The sequence below is a fragment of the Ochotona curzoniae genome, unplaced genomic scaffold (assembly GCF_017591425.1).
Source record: "Ochotona curzoniae isolate NIBS_2020 unplaced genomic scaffold, NIBS_Ocur_1.0 scaffold_3890, whole genome shotgun sequence".
Classification (NCBI taxonomy): Eukaryota; Metazoa; Chordata; class Mammalia; order Lagomorpha; family Ochotonidae; genus Ochotona; species Ochotona curzoniae.
In genome coordinates, this window is record NW_024467115.1 from 24466729 (window position 1) to 24483453 (window position 16725).

Genomic DNA, 16725 nt, shown 5'->3' on the forward strand with positions numbered 1-16725 from the left:
TTTGTCATCATATCATGTGGTAACACCTTGAAATTCATTTTATTCTGAATCGTGACTTGGATGTTACATTTATCATTTGCACACAGATCAAAGAGACTGTAATACAGGGAAATATCTGAGATACACTAAAGGAAGATGCAGCGAACTTGTTATATGCAACTATTCATAATCACAATTTTAAAACATAGCTTTAAGAAAGCCACATTTGTTCTTTGGTCTTCCATCCTATTAATTATTCACATTTCCTTTTTATGGGCTCAGGTATTGATAATGAAGTAACTACATATCCAGCTCTTGTCATAACAGTTCTTTATAAAAAAAAAAAAAGTGCTGTGAGCCTTGACTAAAATCTAAATCCTGAGGCTTGAAATGATTTTCTTTTTTTGGCCTTAATAGAATGCATGCCTGACATCCTAGTTTGTTCTGGCTGTTTTTTTTATCCCACCTTCAGATAAGGTTATCCAGCTGTAAGTCCTGTTTCACTTAACTTTTGATTTACTGCATGTAGTTACTCTGCTATAATCCTTCTGATCTATTACCCAGATGAAAAGTTAATACTGTTAATGATGCTGATGTTATTGGTCCATTTGTTCAGTGACTATTGAATGATTACCTTGCACCAGTCACTGATAAATTAAGCATTATCTAAATCGATTTTTGTCTAATTCTGGGTGGCAGGAAGTGAAAGAGAAAGAAAGAGGAGAAGACAAAGCAGGGTGGGGAGGCAGGGGAGAACAGAAGGGAGAGAGGAGAGTGTGGGCCCAGATGCTGTCTTGTGAGGAGGTTAGAAGAATGCCACAAATAGAGAGAGGATTGAACGGAGGCATGAAGTGAGTGAGGTCCTTGGGTGAAAGGGAGTAGACACAAAAGCTAGCTAATCCATGGATGCTCCGCTGTATATCTGCATACTTGGAGACTAGCGTGTGGACTTGTGTGATGAGCCAAATAAGAGAGAGGGAGGAGGCAAAATTAGGTGGGAGTGAGAAGAATGGTTTCAAGTCACAAAGTTCCTTGAAAATTCTTTGTAAAGGTATTTGCTTTTACTCAGTATAACGGAAACCTTGGAAGATCTTGACATCTGTAGTGCTGTAATCTGACTTTTAGTCTAGAATAATTACAGGTTAAATGATAAGGAATAAGATACAGAGGAGTACAGGAATATATTTCAGTAATTCACATGGTGACTGGACAAGGATATAGCAATCATCAAGATTTTGAGAAGAAACTGGTTTCTGGAATGAATCCACAGGATTTGCTGAGGACTTGAATGCAAAGGTGAAGGAGAGTGAGCATGGCAGGAGCCCAAGAGCTTTGGAATCGGTAGATAAAATATGAAAAGTGTCCATCAAAAGAGCTGGAGAAGACGTCTGGGGGAGGAAATTCAGGAGCCTGGTTTTGACATGTTAAACTTGAGAGGTATGCTAGCAGGTTGGGTATCCACCTCCTATGTCAAGGAGTGGTCAATAGTCACAGAATTCAATGAGGTGACCAAAAGAGTGCTTGGAGTTAGACAAAAGAATTCTAGCACATGAGCCTGAGGAGTTCCAACTTTAGAAGTTGCAAAGATGAAACCAAGAAGGCACAGCCAGAAGGATAAAAAAGTTAGAGAAGATTCTAGGATACCAAAGGAAGAAACTATCTTATGAACAAAAATGTGATCAAAAAGTTTAAAGACTACTGAGCTTGCATAATATAAAAAAGAAAATTAGTCACCAAGAGGCGGCATTGCTGACCTTGGACACAACTTGTTTTTAGCATTGTTACGGAGTCAATCCAAGATTTAGAATAGGAGCAAAACAATGATAAGGAATCAACTAGAAGATATTAACAACAAAGGCAACAAAAATGAGGAAGGAGCTGTAGTAATGATAGTTTTATGAACAGTTTGATAATGATGGGTCAAGTATTAGTTTTACAAGGGTGGAAATGATTTACAATGTGTACATGATTCTGATGAAAGCCGATGATGCAGACTGGGGGATGCGATGTGGCAGAATTGAAAGTGTGAAATCCAGCGCTTCTGTGGAGTGATTGGTCTTAGGAGGGCTAAGATTAGTAAGAACTTGGAATATATATGTTGGTAGATTTAAGTGTGACAATATGTAGATATTCTTTTTTAGTATCTGCATTTTGTTAAAGATTTATTCATCTTAATTGCAAACTCAGATATACAGAGAAGAGGAGAGACAGAAAGATCTTCCACCCAATGATTCACTCCCCAAGTGGGTCACAATGGCCGGAGCTGGGCCAATCCGAAGCCAGGATCCAGGAGTTTCCTCCAGGTCTCCCACTCGGGTACAGGGCCCCAAGGCTTTGGGCTGTCCTTGATTGCTTTCCCAGGCCACTATCAGGGAGCTGGATGGGGAGCAGGGCTGCCAGGACACAAACAGGACGAGGACGTTAGTGGCAAGGTGAGGACATTAGTGGCTAGGCTGCCACACTGCAGACCCCCGCAGTTTCTGAGTGAAAGGAGTACAGTCATCTGCTGAAATTGAGATGGGAGAAAGGAGATACAGTGGAGAAAAGACGTATTCTACAAATGGGAACGTAATACACTATGACTTTGTGATTAAAATGGAAGGTAACTAGTGTTGTTAGAAACTTTACTGAGGTCTTGCTTGTTTTGCGTGTCAAATGAGAACAATCCGTTGTGTTTTTTCTTTCATGTTCCATTGCATTAATGATGATAAGCACTCTGTCAGATATGAGTTTAGCCAAGAAAATGCAATGGAGAAACGGAAAAGAGGGAGAGAAAGAGTTATTCAAGATAATTATAGCGATGATTGGGCATCTAATTGTTGCTGGATAAAGGCAATTGTGAAGACATGAGAGGAATGAGGAGACCAGAAAGTGGTGCTGGAAGTCATCTTAGACACTGCAGTGAGACAGTGCAATTAACTGAAAATGGAGGGCACGGAATATGGAGAAAGCTTGTGATTTTTGAAGAAGCAGTGCCAGGCATCGAATTTATGGAGGAGTACATTTATTAATGACAATATCCAAGGTCTTTTTGTGAGTGGATGGCACAAGTAGGGTGGAGAACTAAAGGCTTAGAGAAGAGGAGGTGAGGTACTGAGAAGCCAGACTTGTGGGTGGATTGTATGTGTAAACACAGGAATTGTTATATCAGGAGAGAGAGAGCCACAAGTCCAAATGACCATGAGTAGGAAGGGTTAAGAGTGTACTTTTGGGGATTCTAACATGAAATAGGAATAGTTTAAGTTGGATAGAGGTTAACCCAGCTCCCTAAATCTAGATGCCTGGCTCTGGATTTTCCCTGGATGTTTTATAAAAGCTGTCATCACTTAACAAGTTGTCTGTGATCCAGGCTACTGTTGAACATTATTCCTTGTCAGTAAGTTGGCCTCCGCAGGAATTCAGGTTTAACAGCCTGTGCTTCTGTACCACCGTGAATTGCATGTTAAATGATTTACATGAATAAAACTGGTTGAGGTTTACAGTATATGACTGGGCTGTTTCTTCTTCCACTTTCAGACCTTCAGTGGAAACAAAAGTACATCCAGGAGCTAACAGATGATTCTTTTATTGTGGTCTGTTGTAGTCTACCTATATCAATGATTCAAAACTACAGGCTTTTGAGATATATGTTATTAATGTTTTGTCAGAAGCTTCTTATGGAATTTTAGAGCTAGGCAGACTGAGAGAGCAGGAGAATAAATTATGGAATCGACTTTATAGTAATGTTTGGAGGGATGTCTTGATTTGCAAGGGCTACCATAGCAAAGTTTCTTAGACCGAAGTGAATTACACATCAGCTGTTAATTTTCTTGCAGTTCTGCAGGCAAGTAGTCAAAGTTCAAGGCTTCTTAGACCTCTCGTAGTCTGTGGACGACTTCCTGTGTCTTCACACTGTGGGGCTCAGGGCAAAGAGGTCACTAAGTCAATAAGATGAACAGTCAAGGTCACTAGGTTATGTGTGGTGGGTAAGATGGCGGCCAAGGACAGAGTCCTGGGTGTGAACCAGGGCATGGTTCACATTGTCTCAAAAAAAGACTGATTGGCCTGGGCCGTGTCACTCACCCAACCCGGCCTATGGGAGGTGGTTTCTGCAGTCATGCTCCTAGTGATTGGCTCCTAGTTTCTCCCTGCTGGAATTCCTGAAATTCCTGGCCTGAGGCTATCCCTTGCCCTATATAAGAATCTGAATTTCCCCAATAAATCGGAACTGCTCAGACAGAACTCCTGTCCGTCTGTCTCTCATGGGCTGGGAGGCTGGGTGGCGGGCAGCAGGCTCATCCCATCCGGCATCAGAGGTACTAGAGGAGTCTGTGGGGGAGACCCCCCCACACACAGTGTTCCCTCTATGTGTGTCAGTATCTAAGTTTCTTCTTATGATGCGAGTCATTCTGGATTTGGTATCTCCTACGTAATCTCATTTGACTTTCCTGAATTCTTTAAAGGTCCTATCTCCAAATATGATGACCTTAGAAGGTTATGGGGGTAGTACCTTCAACATATAAAAGCATTGCATAAAGAATGGTGGCGGTAGTGCTGGTGCTATAATTCAGCCCATTGCAAAGCTGAATTTTTCTTTGCAGGAAGGACAAAAAATGGCCATGGAAATATTAGTCTCAGAGTATGTTTTAATATTTTAATAGGTGAAGCAAACTTTCACCAAATTGGCACTTAGTATGTATTAAGTGAGTAAATGAGTACACAGAGCTTATAGAAGGAAAACCTCACAGGTGAGTTGCTTCCCTGTGGATCACGCAGTGCAGAACTGCTTGGCTTTGGGGTTCTTGATCTGTACAGTCTGTGGCTGAAGCAGCAGGACTGGTGAATTAGTGATCCTTTTAGCCTAGACGTTCATGCTCATGAGTAATTAGTGCCTCACCTGACATTGCCCCTGTGCTCTACACAGAGGGGGAAACACAGGGGAACACATGAAAGCCTAAAACATGATTTTTTTTTTTCTATTTTGTTTAGCTTGTGACATTTGCTACTGAATTTTAGGTAATGGCTTAAAAGTAATGTTTATCAATCCTTTTAAAATATGAGATACAGGCCTGACACGGTTGCCTGGTGGCTACAGTCTTTGCCTTGCATTAGCCAGGATTGCATATCTGTGCCAGTTCATGTCCCACTGGCTCCATTTCCCGTTCAACTCCCTGCATGTGGCCTGGGAAAGCAATATAAGATGGCCAAAAGCCTTGGGACCCTGCACCCATGTGGGAGACCTGGAGGAAACTCCTGGCCTCAGGTCAGCTCAGCTCTGGCCATTGTGGTCACTTAGGGAGTGAATCATTGGACAGAAGATCTTTCTCTGTGTTGCCCCTCCTCTCTGTATATCTGACTTCCCAATAAAAATAAATAGAATACATCTTATAAAAAAAAAGAAGGTTGAATCAAGACGGCGGAATAGAGTAAGGACACATTTAAACAGAAGGAGAAACTTCATCCAGGGCGAAATAGAGGGTACATTCCAGGCAATAGAAGGTAGCTGAAAGCAGAAGGGCACCTGGAGAGGGACAGACATGGGAAAGCCGTGACAATGATATGGTATTGCAGTGACCAGAGACTCCAGTGACAGTCAGTGAATGGTGATCTGAGCTCCTCCAGTGGAGATATATGCAGAGAGGAGGGGAGACAAAGAGAAATATCTTCCATCCAATGATTCACTCCCCAAGTGGACGCAATGGTCAGAGCTTAGCCGGTCTGAGGCCAGGAGCCAGGAGCTCTTCTGGGTCTCCTATGTGGGTGCAGGATCCCAAGGCTTTGGCTGTGCTCGGCTGCTTTCTTTTTTTTTTTTTTTTTTTTTTTTTATTGTTGCTTACATTGTATTATGTAGTACAGTTTTATAGGCGCTGGGGATTCCCCCCACCCCTCCCATACCCCTCCCCCCATGGTGGATTCCTCCACCTTGTTGCATAACCATAGTTCAAGTACAGTTGAGATTCATTGCTTCGGCTGCTTTCTAAGGCTACAAGCAGGGAGCTGGATGGGAAGCGGGGCTGCCAGAGTTCGAACTGTTGCCCATACGGGATCCTGGCGTGTTCAACTCTAGGGCTTTAGCCACTAGGCCATGGCGCTGGGCCCTATATTCATTTTGATTGGTTGATTAGCTTTTGTTTACTTGAGAGGTGGAATAAGAGCAAAATGGAGAGAAATTTTGCATGGTTGGTTCACCCATGTATTCAACAGCTGGGTCTGCACTAGGCCAGAGTCCAGAACTTAACTAGATTTCTCACACAGCTGTCACAGTTGCATGTCCCATAGCCAGAGTACACGTTTGCAGGAAGCTGGAATCAAAACCAGAGCCAGGTCTGGGACCTAGGCATAGTGATGCCAGATGTGGCCATCTCGTGTGGCGTCCTCGCTGCTGTGCCAAGTGCCTGCCACTGAATCGTCCCTGAAAATCAAAATCTTTCTCAGTGTAAATATGTGATTGTGTTTGATGTGTTTCAGGGTTGCTTTCTTTTTTTTTTTTTAAGTTTTTGAAAGTTAATTTTTCTTTGCTTTCAGAGAAATCTTTAATGCAAATAAACTCTCCATTTTCACCCCTGTGTTTGTCTCTCTCATCCGACAGATCCTATCATTTTTGGGTTTGACAAGTTTAAGGCTCCGGAGTGATGATAGTGTGGTAAAAAGACACACTCCCCACCTGTGATCTGTTTGTCCGCAGATGAGGTGCTATGTCCTTACTCTTACCAATGAAAAACCTGACGTATGAGCTGGGCCTGTCCTTTAAGGTCGCTGTTGTCTTTGCCCAACAGTCCATTTCTTTTATTCCAAATGTGCTTTAGGTTTATGTGCACAACTTTTTTTTTCCAATTTTTTTTTTCTTTAGGAGGTTATAGTACTCTTTTTCAATCACAGAATCATTAAAGATCAGTTGTCTCACAACCTGGCTTTTAGCATGTTGAAATAAGATAGCATTTTTCTATTTCTACTATTTTTCTGTATTATAAATTTTTTATGGTGTTTGCTTTTATGCCTTTAGTTGTCAAAGTAGAGAGAGACTTTGTAAGTTCAAAGTACTCTCGCCTTTTAATATAAAAATGCATAATTACAATAAATCATAAAAAAACATTAACCGACTTGATACTAACATTGTTCACTAAGTATCTATATTTTATATTCTAAAGTATACTCATAGAATGAAGGAGGGATTTGTAAGCCTCTGGTCTTACTTGGAGCTGTTGGAAATGCCTTGTTAAAATCGATACAATTGGGCCCGGCGCGGTGGCACAAGTGGTTAAAGGTCCTCACCTTGCACGCCCGGGATCCCATATGGGCGCTGGTTCTAATCCCGGCAGCCCTGCTTCCCTTCCAGCTCCCTGCCTGTGGCCTGGGAAAGCAGTCGAGGATGGCCCAAAGCTTTGGGAACCTGCACCCGCATGGGAGACCCGGAAGAGGCTCCTGGCTTTGGATTGGCATAGTATCGACCCGTTGTGCTCACTTGGGGAGTGAATCATCGGACGGAAGATCTTCCTCTCTGTCTCTCCTCTCTGTATATCCGCCTTTCCAATGAAAAAATAATAAAAATAAATCTTTAAAAAAAAATCGATACAATACTAGTTAATATGACATAATCCCTTGATGCTAATGTAGCATCTCTTGATGCTGATGAAGGATCTCCAGAAATTGCAACATTTCTTTAAAGGAGACTAAAAATTAACACTGATTTTAAGGAAGATGATCTCATAAATGCGAATTTTCAATGTCATCACATGAAAGACCCCTGAAGAGCACCTTAAAAACTGGTACTGTTCGTCCTTGTGCACTCAACAAGTACATATTCACGGGATGCAGCTGAAAAGCACATAAGCTGCTGATTACTCACATAAACACTTCAGATTTGCATTAAAATTCCCAGTGACATCATCATGTACACAGTGAAAGGCAAGCCGTGTCTCAGGACCTTGTGGTTGATGGAAAACTGTGAAGTGCTTCCAGTGATAATGAGATCTGATGTCAAAGAATCTTGTGAAGAATTTCAACAATAATGAGAAGTAGATATGTGATGGTTTACTGTTGCCATGAGCAGCTGATAACTTTCAAGAAGCCTGAGGACTTTTTCTGACTTGTCCTTTGTAGTGAACGGACATTGACTTATTATATTCATAGCTTCTTTATGTTGCGAACTAAGCAACGCCTTGGCTGGACCCACTTGCTCTACTCCCTTGCTCTCTGATCTAAGCTTAAACACACATGATCACATCTCTCCAAGTCTTAGTATTTTCCCACCAGCACTCAGATTTGCAAACAGTTTGGCGTAGTGCATGGAGTAAATGATTAAGAAGAATGGCTGTTGGATTCTTTAAAGCAGGATTTGTATTTTCTATTGCTTTTTTACATAAGGTGCTCTAAGTCTGAATTTTGTATTTACTTCCTCTAGCACTGCACATTTTAATTCTCTAACTATAGGTATTATTTAAGCCTATTAGACTGTTTGGAAAATTAAAGTTACTGAAAAAAACAATAATTTTTAGAGTTCATGAAAGATAGGATGTAATTCCAGAGACTGAAGGATTATATATTTCTTATTCTTAACAACTGGAAAATGGTTTGTCTCAGAAAGGCGAAACCCATAAAACGTATCTGTACATACTACCTTTAGTTAAATTATTGAAGGTTAATAGGCAAATTATGAATGTTTAACCATGTGTCTAATCATCTTTAAAGGCTGTCCATATTTGAATGTTGCCAAATTTATGAATTGAAAAAAATTGATGTATGTTATACTATGTTCCCATGAGTTTATACTAAGTTTAGCCTGTGTGGTCACAGATAACCATAGCAAGAATGGTATGCCAGATTGCATCAGCCAGTCAGCCTGAACACTTAGATGTTGATTTTATAAAAACTCATACTTTCACTTTTCTGTTCTTACTGCCCTTACATATTTTAGTTCTTTGCATGTGGATCAATGGTTTAGTGACATTATTCTTTGCTGTTCTTGATTAACCACAGTGCCAGTCAATCTGTCCTTCCTCACTTCTCTCCTTTAGTTTCACTCATTCATCCACCCATCCTCCTAACTACACAGTTCTTTCAAGGCATTCTGTATTAAAGTTGATGTTCATATACACAAAGAACAGTAAGGCACAGCTTCTGCGTATCGTGCTAGATCTTAAACGTTCTTATTCCTAAGACACGTTGGGATTTCCAGTGTAGAGAATATGCTTCATGCTTCCAAGAGTGCCACGTCTGTTCAAACACCTAACAATTATACATGAAACATAAAAACCAAATCCAAAACATGACAGACATCTGCAAACCAGAAAACAAAGCACAAAGTATAGTAGCTAATGAGGTTGATGCTGCTTAGAAACTGTAGCAGCCCTGAGCAGTGTGGCGGCGGAAAGCCCCATGGCAAAGTCATGCCAGGCAACTTTTATCTACTATATTGAAACGAGTGGCACTATTTCCCTTAGAGTATAAACGCCTCAGAAATTGATATGAAACATCGTGCACCCTTAATTGAATGTCTATAGTTTCTTAGATTTTTTTTTCCAGTGGTTCAGAACATTGACAGATTCCTAATAATAGTAGAAATAAATATTGTATTCGATGCCTTAACGTAGGTATTAAGGATTAGTAATGACTGATAATAATAAAAATGGTAACAACTATAGATAGTATAATAGTGGTAGCGGTAGGCATAGTAATAAGAATAAAAATAAGTAAGAAAACTAGTCAAGGGCTTTGGTGATACAGTGCTAGTTGAATCTTTCTGATTTTGATCATTTTATGTTGTTTGAAAGTAGGCTATATATGCAATAAAATTGTGTCCATCTGATATAACTCAAACATAACTAGCCCATTTCATACTTTTGTTTAACTTTTTAACTTGCCCAGGGTTACCTTCTAAACAATACAAATATCAGTTTAGTAAACAACACAGCATATTCTTTTTCTCATGTAACTCCTTCATATGTTGAAATCAATTGCTGCTTTGTAGCATACAGTGTGTTTTTTTTTTTTAAAGATTTATTTTTAATATTTTTTTCATTGGAAAGGCGAATATACAGAGAGGAGAGACAGAGAGGAAGATCTTCCATCCGATGATTCACTCCCCAAGTGAGCTCAATGGGGCCGATACTATGCCGATCCGAAGCCAGGAGCCTCTTCCGGGTCTCCCATGCGGGTGCAGGGTCCCAAAGCTTTGGGCCGTCCTCGACTGCTTTCCCGGGCCACAGGCAGGGAGCTGGAAGGGAAGCGGGGCTGCTGGGATTAGAACCGGCGCCCATATGGGATCCCGGGCATGCAAGGCGAGGACCTTTAACCACTTGTGCCACTGCGCCGGGCCCCAGTGTTTTTTTTTAAAGGTAAAGTCAATGTTATTGAAAAGGCAGATTTATAGAAAAACAAAGGCAGATAGAAAAATCTCCTGTCTACTGGTCCACTTCATAAATGGCCACAACATCCAGAACTGAGCCAATCTGATGCTAGGAGCCGGTAGCTTTCTTCGGATCTCCTACATAGGTGCAGGGTCCCAAGGCATCCCCCACTGCCTTCCCAGGCTACAAGCAGGGAGCTGGATGGGAAGCAGAACAGGACATGAACCGGGGCCTCTGTGGGATCCCAGCACATACAAAGTGAGGGTCCAGCCACTAACCCATCATGCTGGGCCCAGCATGTATGTTTTAATAACAATTTAACAATAAGTGGTTAAAGTGGATTACTGAAGTCAAATATTTAGCATGATTTTAATTTTTTTTGGAAAATTAGGTCACTTATACACAGCTTTACTCTTTTCTTTAAAGCTTTATTTATCTAAAAGGCAGAGTTACAGAGAGAGAAAGGGAGAGTCAGAGAATTCTTTCACTCACTGCTTTGTGTTGTGGAGCCAGGCCAGGGCTAACCCACGGTCCAGGAGCTTGTTCTGTGTGTCTCCGCTGCCATCCCAAGTGATAAGTAGGAACTCGACTGCAGGTGGAGCATCCAGGACTTGAATGAGCTTCCATAAAGCATGGCCACTGTCACAGGGGGCAGCTCTATATGTTACTACATTATGCCAGCCCCTTCTCTTTTTTTTTTTTATTATTTTTATTTTATTTTATTTAGTTGGAAGTCAGAGAAGAGAGACATCCTCCATCTGCTTGTCCACTTACCAAATGGCCGCTGAGGGTGTCCCAGAATGATGGCAGGAGATTTTTCTGGGTCTTCCAGGTGGATGCAGGAGCCCAAGCACTTGGGTCATCTGCTTTACCAGGTGCATTCAAGGGAGGAGACCAGAGCTTGGGCCAACAGGACTAGAGCCGGAATCCCTGTGGAATGGATGCCTGGGTTAGAGCTGGTGCCTTTCTCCACCACGCCACAATCCAGCCCTGCAGCTTAACTTTAAAGAACGTACCGTACTCATATATACAAGCACAGTGTTTATTTCTTATGTTATGGATTTGTGCTGGTGCAATTGTCTAATATTGGATGAAATTGTAGATGCATTGTTTTACTATTCAATTTGCATTTCATTTTCATAATAATGTAAATATGGAGTTATGGAGTTGCAATTATCAGACCTAGTAACACATTTGCTAATAGAAAGTATGTTTTATTTTAGAAAAACAAACTCCAAGAATAATTAAAGTGGATGATTCAGGTATAATTTCTTTTATGTGTATCTTTCCCCTTAGGGTTACACTGTCCTTTGCTTAACCCAATTAAATTCCAACATTGAGACCTTATTATATTTAGAATCAGAATGTCTGAGCCTTAAGCTTAATTTCCAAAATACATTAGCAAATTTATTCATTAAAATAACAAGTTCTAACTTTAGCTTTAAAACAATAGCAGCTCACTCCATTGAATTTAGATTCTGTGTTTTGTGTGTAAGTCATTGGGGTTATGGGTGTTGGTCCCCCTGTTGCTGTTACCTGAGACCACCTGCAAACTTGCTTGTTTGAGATCTTGCTATGCTACTTAAAGTGGGAAATTTTCTAAATTTTTTTTATCTAGAAAATTTAAACATTTTTGTAAATTAAAAAAAAAATTTCAAGTTTTCATCTCACCTTGGCCAGCATGATTACTTCGTAGGAAACTTTCACACATCCTTACCATTAGTTAGTACAACTGGGACTTGAGTGGAGACCTGAAACAGCAGTGAGTGGGCCTATTTAGCGTGCCTCACCCTGTTAGCTGTTGTCACTTAGACCTGCCTAGTGTGATAAATATAATTGGACCCTCAATTCACAGAGACACAGGATGTTTTATTTTGTGCTCAGCTTGATGGCTGAGTGACTAAATTCCCACCATGCACGGGCCGGAATCCTACATGGACGCCAGTAATGTCTTGGCTGCTCCACTTCCCATCCAGCTCCCTGCTTGTGGCCTGGGAAAGTAGTCGAGCATGGTCCAAAGCCTTGGGACCCTGTACCTGTGTGGGAAACCCAGAAGAAGCTTCCTGGCTCCTGGCTTTGGATTGGCACAGCTCCAGCTGTTGTGGCTACTTAGGGAGTGAACTGGCAGATGGAAGATCTTTGGCTCTGTCTCTACTTCTCTCTGTAAATCAGCCTAATTAAAAAAAGATAAATTTTTTAAGAAAATAATAAAAGATTTTAGGAGAGAATGTTTCATTTTGGAGATGGAGGAACAACAGGCTAATGGCTGTTGCTCATGGATGGTGGAATTAAGAATGGACAACAGATGCAGAAATGAAAATGAGAATTCTAATGCCAATTAATAAGTCCCTACTTTTATCCAGCCTGATAGTAAAGAACTACTTGTGGACATATTTAGTCCCTAGACCATTTCTTTTGTCTAGTTTTGTTTCTTTATGTAGGAAACTTCTGGTTTTTATAGCTTCCTAGATAGCAAGAATACATTATTTCAAAAACGTTTTTTTTTTTTTTCTCATAGAATTCCTTGTCTAGCAAAAGAGATAAGCAGAAGGGACAACCCCAGTAGATATTAAAGCAATGCATTGTGGGCAGGGCCATCCAGACTGGAGGACAGAGATGCCTGGGAAGATGAGGAGAGACTCCACAGAGTGCATTGCCTTTTGCTACTGAAAGATACCTTTGAATCAGTGAGAAACCATCAGAGTGGTATTGTATCTGCAGGCAGAGCCAATCCTCCCAGCTAGCCATTGCATTTCATGGAGTGGGACACACAGGGAGAGAGTAGATTCCCCTTTGATTACACTTGGCATATGACTGAAGGAGAAAACATTACAAATTCAGCACCAGTAGGTACTGTTTCTCTGGGGAAGAAGAAATACAGTTATGTATGTTGCTATTTTGAAGAGTTTAGAGAATTCTCTTTTCCCACTATGAGAAGCTGTCAACTTCCTGCCTTGCTTTACCTTTGGTCTTAGTATTCCGAGTCAGGGATTGTTTTGGTTGCCCATGGGATGGGGAATAAAAATGCACTCCTCATGAACTCCTCATTTAAGGACACTTCTAAAATTTTAAGACACTATGAAGGCGATTTAAAAAATATTTTTCTGCATACCAATGGGAAGTAAGCACGCTTTCTTTTGCCTTTTTTATGCACTTTTTATTGGTACTATCAAATTTAATGACTTCTGCCCTTTTTTTTTTTGCTGTCATACTATAATAATTCTAGATCTATATATGCTGATTTAGCTTTGGAAGCAAGTTGATAGAAAAAGTAAATGACATTCTAGAATATTCTCCTTATGTTTGTGTCATTTTTTTTTTCCTGCTTATGTTCTCCAGTAACCAGTTAAATGCTTTCTTTTTATGGTGAATTCCAATCTAACGCCTGTTGTAGTAGCAGTGCATCTGTTTGTTATGGTTTAGATGTTGCATAATTAGGACCAGCTTCGCAGGTAGATTTCTTAGAGGGTAACACGGAGTCATGTTTTTGTTGTTTTTGTTTGTTTGTTTGTTTTTAGGGTCATGTATTTTCGAGGGCCCATCACTTGGTGTGATTGGCTGCTGCTGTCTTGAAATTGTTAGCAATATTTAGATAAGGGGCTCAGAATTTCTTTTTACGTCAGGCCCCACAAATAGTGTGGTGAGATCTGTTTACATCACGAGCATTCATGTCTATGAATGTAAGAGACATAAATACAAGGCAATTTCAAAAGGTTCATGGAAAAGTGAAATTAAAAGAGAAGTTCATTTTGGTTAAAAAAAAGTCCATACATGGCATTTTTAAGTGGGTTGATTTATTTTTATTGGAAAGACAGATATGCAGAGATGAGGAGAGACAGAGAGGAAGATCTTACATCTGATGGTTCACTCCCAAGTGGCCGCAGTGGCTGGAGCTGAGCCAATATGAAGGCAGAAGCCTGGAGCTCTTCTGGGTCTCCCACACGGGTGCAGGGTCCCAAAGCATTGGGCCATCCTTGACAGCTTTCCCAGGCCACACGCAGGGAGCCAGATGGGAAGCGGCACCCCTGGGATTAGAACCGGCACCCGTATGGGATCCCGTGAGGACTTTAGCTGCTAGGCTACCAAGCCAGGCCCGGCATTTTCGTATGATGTGTTTTGCATGAACTTGTTGAGGATCCCTTATACAAAATGTAACACATTTACGATGATGAGACACTCCTCTCTGCCTCCTCAGAAGGCATCCTCAGCTCCCGTCTGACTGCATGCCCCTCACTGTAACTTGTGGTGTCTGTTCGTGACTGCTCCTCTTTGAGCAAGGCCCCATTGTCAGCCTTCCTCTCAGCGCCGTGCTCCTGATTTGCAGGCTGTTGTCCTCTCCTGTCTGTATTCTTACCTTTCCGGTTGCTCCTTCACTGTGTCCACTTCCTGTTCCCACTTCTCTCCCAAGCCCCTGCAGTTGACAAGTACTAGTAGTCACGCTGTTTTCTCTGGACTCACTACATCTGTGATTTAGATGCCACCTCCATGCCAACCAATCCCTCCTATGTATCTGTTGACATGGCATACCAACTTGGGAGTCTGTTGCCTGCACATCACTGCTGGTGCACACAAACTGCAATCCTAGCTCATCCCCCAAACTATTTCTACCCAGGATTGTCCGTTTCAGTAGTAGAAATCCTCTTTCAGTTGCTTAGATAATTAATAATGATCCCCTTCAATCCTAATTTTCTGTCCTACTCTGTCTGCTAGGAAGTCCTGTTGGTTCACGCTGCCAACTACATAATCTGAATCTGCTGCCTGTCACCATTCTCCAAAAGCCACAGTCCTGGAATCGGTCGGTCTGCATGGCCCAAGGAGACCAGTGTCACCTCCTCCACCCAGCCTGACTCCTCTTCTGCTATTTTCTGTCTACACATTCATTTTGGCTGCATTGGTTTCTTATGCTCTGATCTCAGTACCATGCTTTCTTCTATGTCCTAAGGAGCTTTCTCTGGAGTCTGCGTATTAATTCTCCTTCACTGCCTTGAAATGCTTGCACTACAGCACCTTCTGAATGCATTGGACCCAGACTTCCAGGACTCAGCTGTAACACCCATCCTATCACTCCAGATCTCTCTTCCCCTGTTCTGCTTCATGCTACTTCTGTAGCATTTATCTTCTAACATGGCTACTTAGTTTTTAGGTTGGCTCTTTGTTACAGGGTGCTACTCTACATCTTGCTCGTTATGCCTACGCTAAGGGAACATGTGTTTTATTTTATTTAAAAATTTTTTTTTTATTAATTGCATTGCATTATGTGATGCAGTGTTATAGGCACTGGGATACCCCCCAACTCCTTCCCGAACTCTCCCCCCGTGGTGGATTTCTCCACCTTGTTGCATTACCACAGTTCAAATTCAGTTGAGGTTCTTTCATTGGAAGTATTTACCAAGCATAAAGTCCATCATCTTGTTATCCTAGTGAGTTCAACGATTTCTTAGTGAGACCATCTCTGGTCTGAAGGTAAAGCCAGCAAAGTATCATCTCAGTCAATTAAAAGCCCCAACATAACATCAACAACAATTTACAACATTATGGCATTAATTGACATGGTATTGATTAACCAATATGTTAATAGGAAAATGCAGGTTCTTAACTATATCCTGTGACTTCTTCATAGACATTTCAATTTTGGTTTATATTCAGCCAAGTTCTATATACCTCAAAATGGCTATAGATTACTGGGAATATGTGTTTTAATAATGTGTCTCTAATTCATTATTCATTGGTTCAGGTATATTTTTAAAAGTACCAAATTTGTGAATAATAAATTAGCCATTATATTAGACATTCTTTTAAGATAATTTTTAATTGTGAGAACACTTTTCTAAATAAAGTACAAAAATGGGCCACAGCAGCATCTCTGTAATATGAGTTTTCATTTTCATTTTGCATTATTTTCTTTTTGTATGTTGACATTTCACACAGTTTTACAGGGTATACAGTTTGTAGCTTTTTTTTTCTAAGATAGCCACCATCTGTATTCCTTCATGTTGTTAATGCAGTCACTATTAGAATAATTTTTTACAGTTATGCAAAGGTCTAGGTGTGACCGTGCCATACTGGATCTAAATAATTTCCAGGTTTTGGATATTTAAATCACTTCCAGTTTCTTAAAAGTCATAAATCATGTTGTAATGATCTCTTTTGTGTTTGTATTTTTTCTCTGTCATTTTCCTAGTATAAATCCTCAAAGGTAAAATTCTTGTTTCACACAATGTGATTGCAGTAATGACTCTTGATATATTGCCAACCTATTTTCCCAGATGATCAAACCGGTCTTCTGCCTCCTGCAAGATATGAAAGTGCTGCTTCACTGCATCTTTGCCTATGATTTCTCAACTTTTCCCCTCTTTTTTGAGAGCCGTGCATTGAAATATTGGTGTTCTGTGTCCATGTGGGCCTTCATAATGGTGTCTGA

The 16725-nt window shown here is 40.8% G+C and overlaps 1 protein-coding gene across 10 annotated transcripts in view; it reads left to right on the top strand.

The window, feature by feature from the left end:
• The window catches only part of UTRN (utrophin), a 491247-nt gene that overhangs the window by 347275 nt on the left and 127247 nt on the right, over positions 1-16725 (top strand). The gene's annotated exons all lie outside the window — the stretch shown is intronic.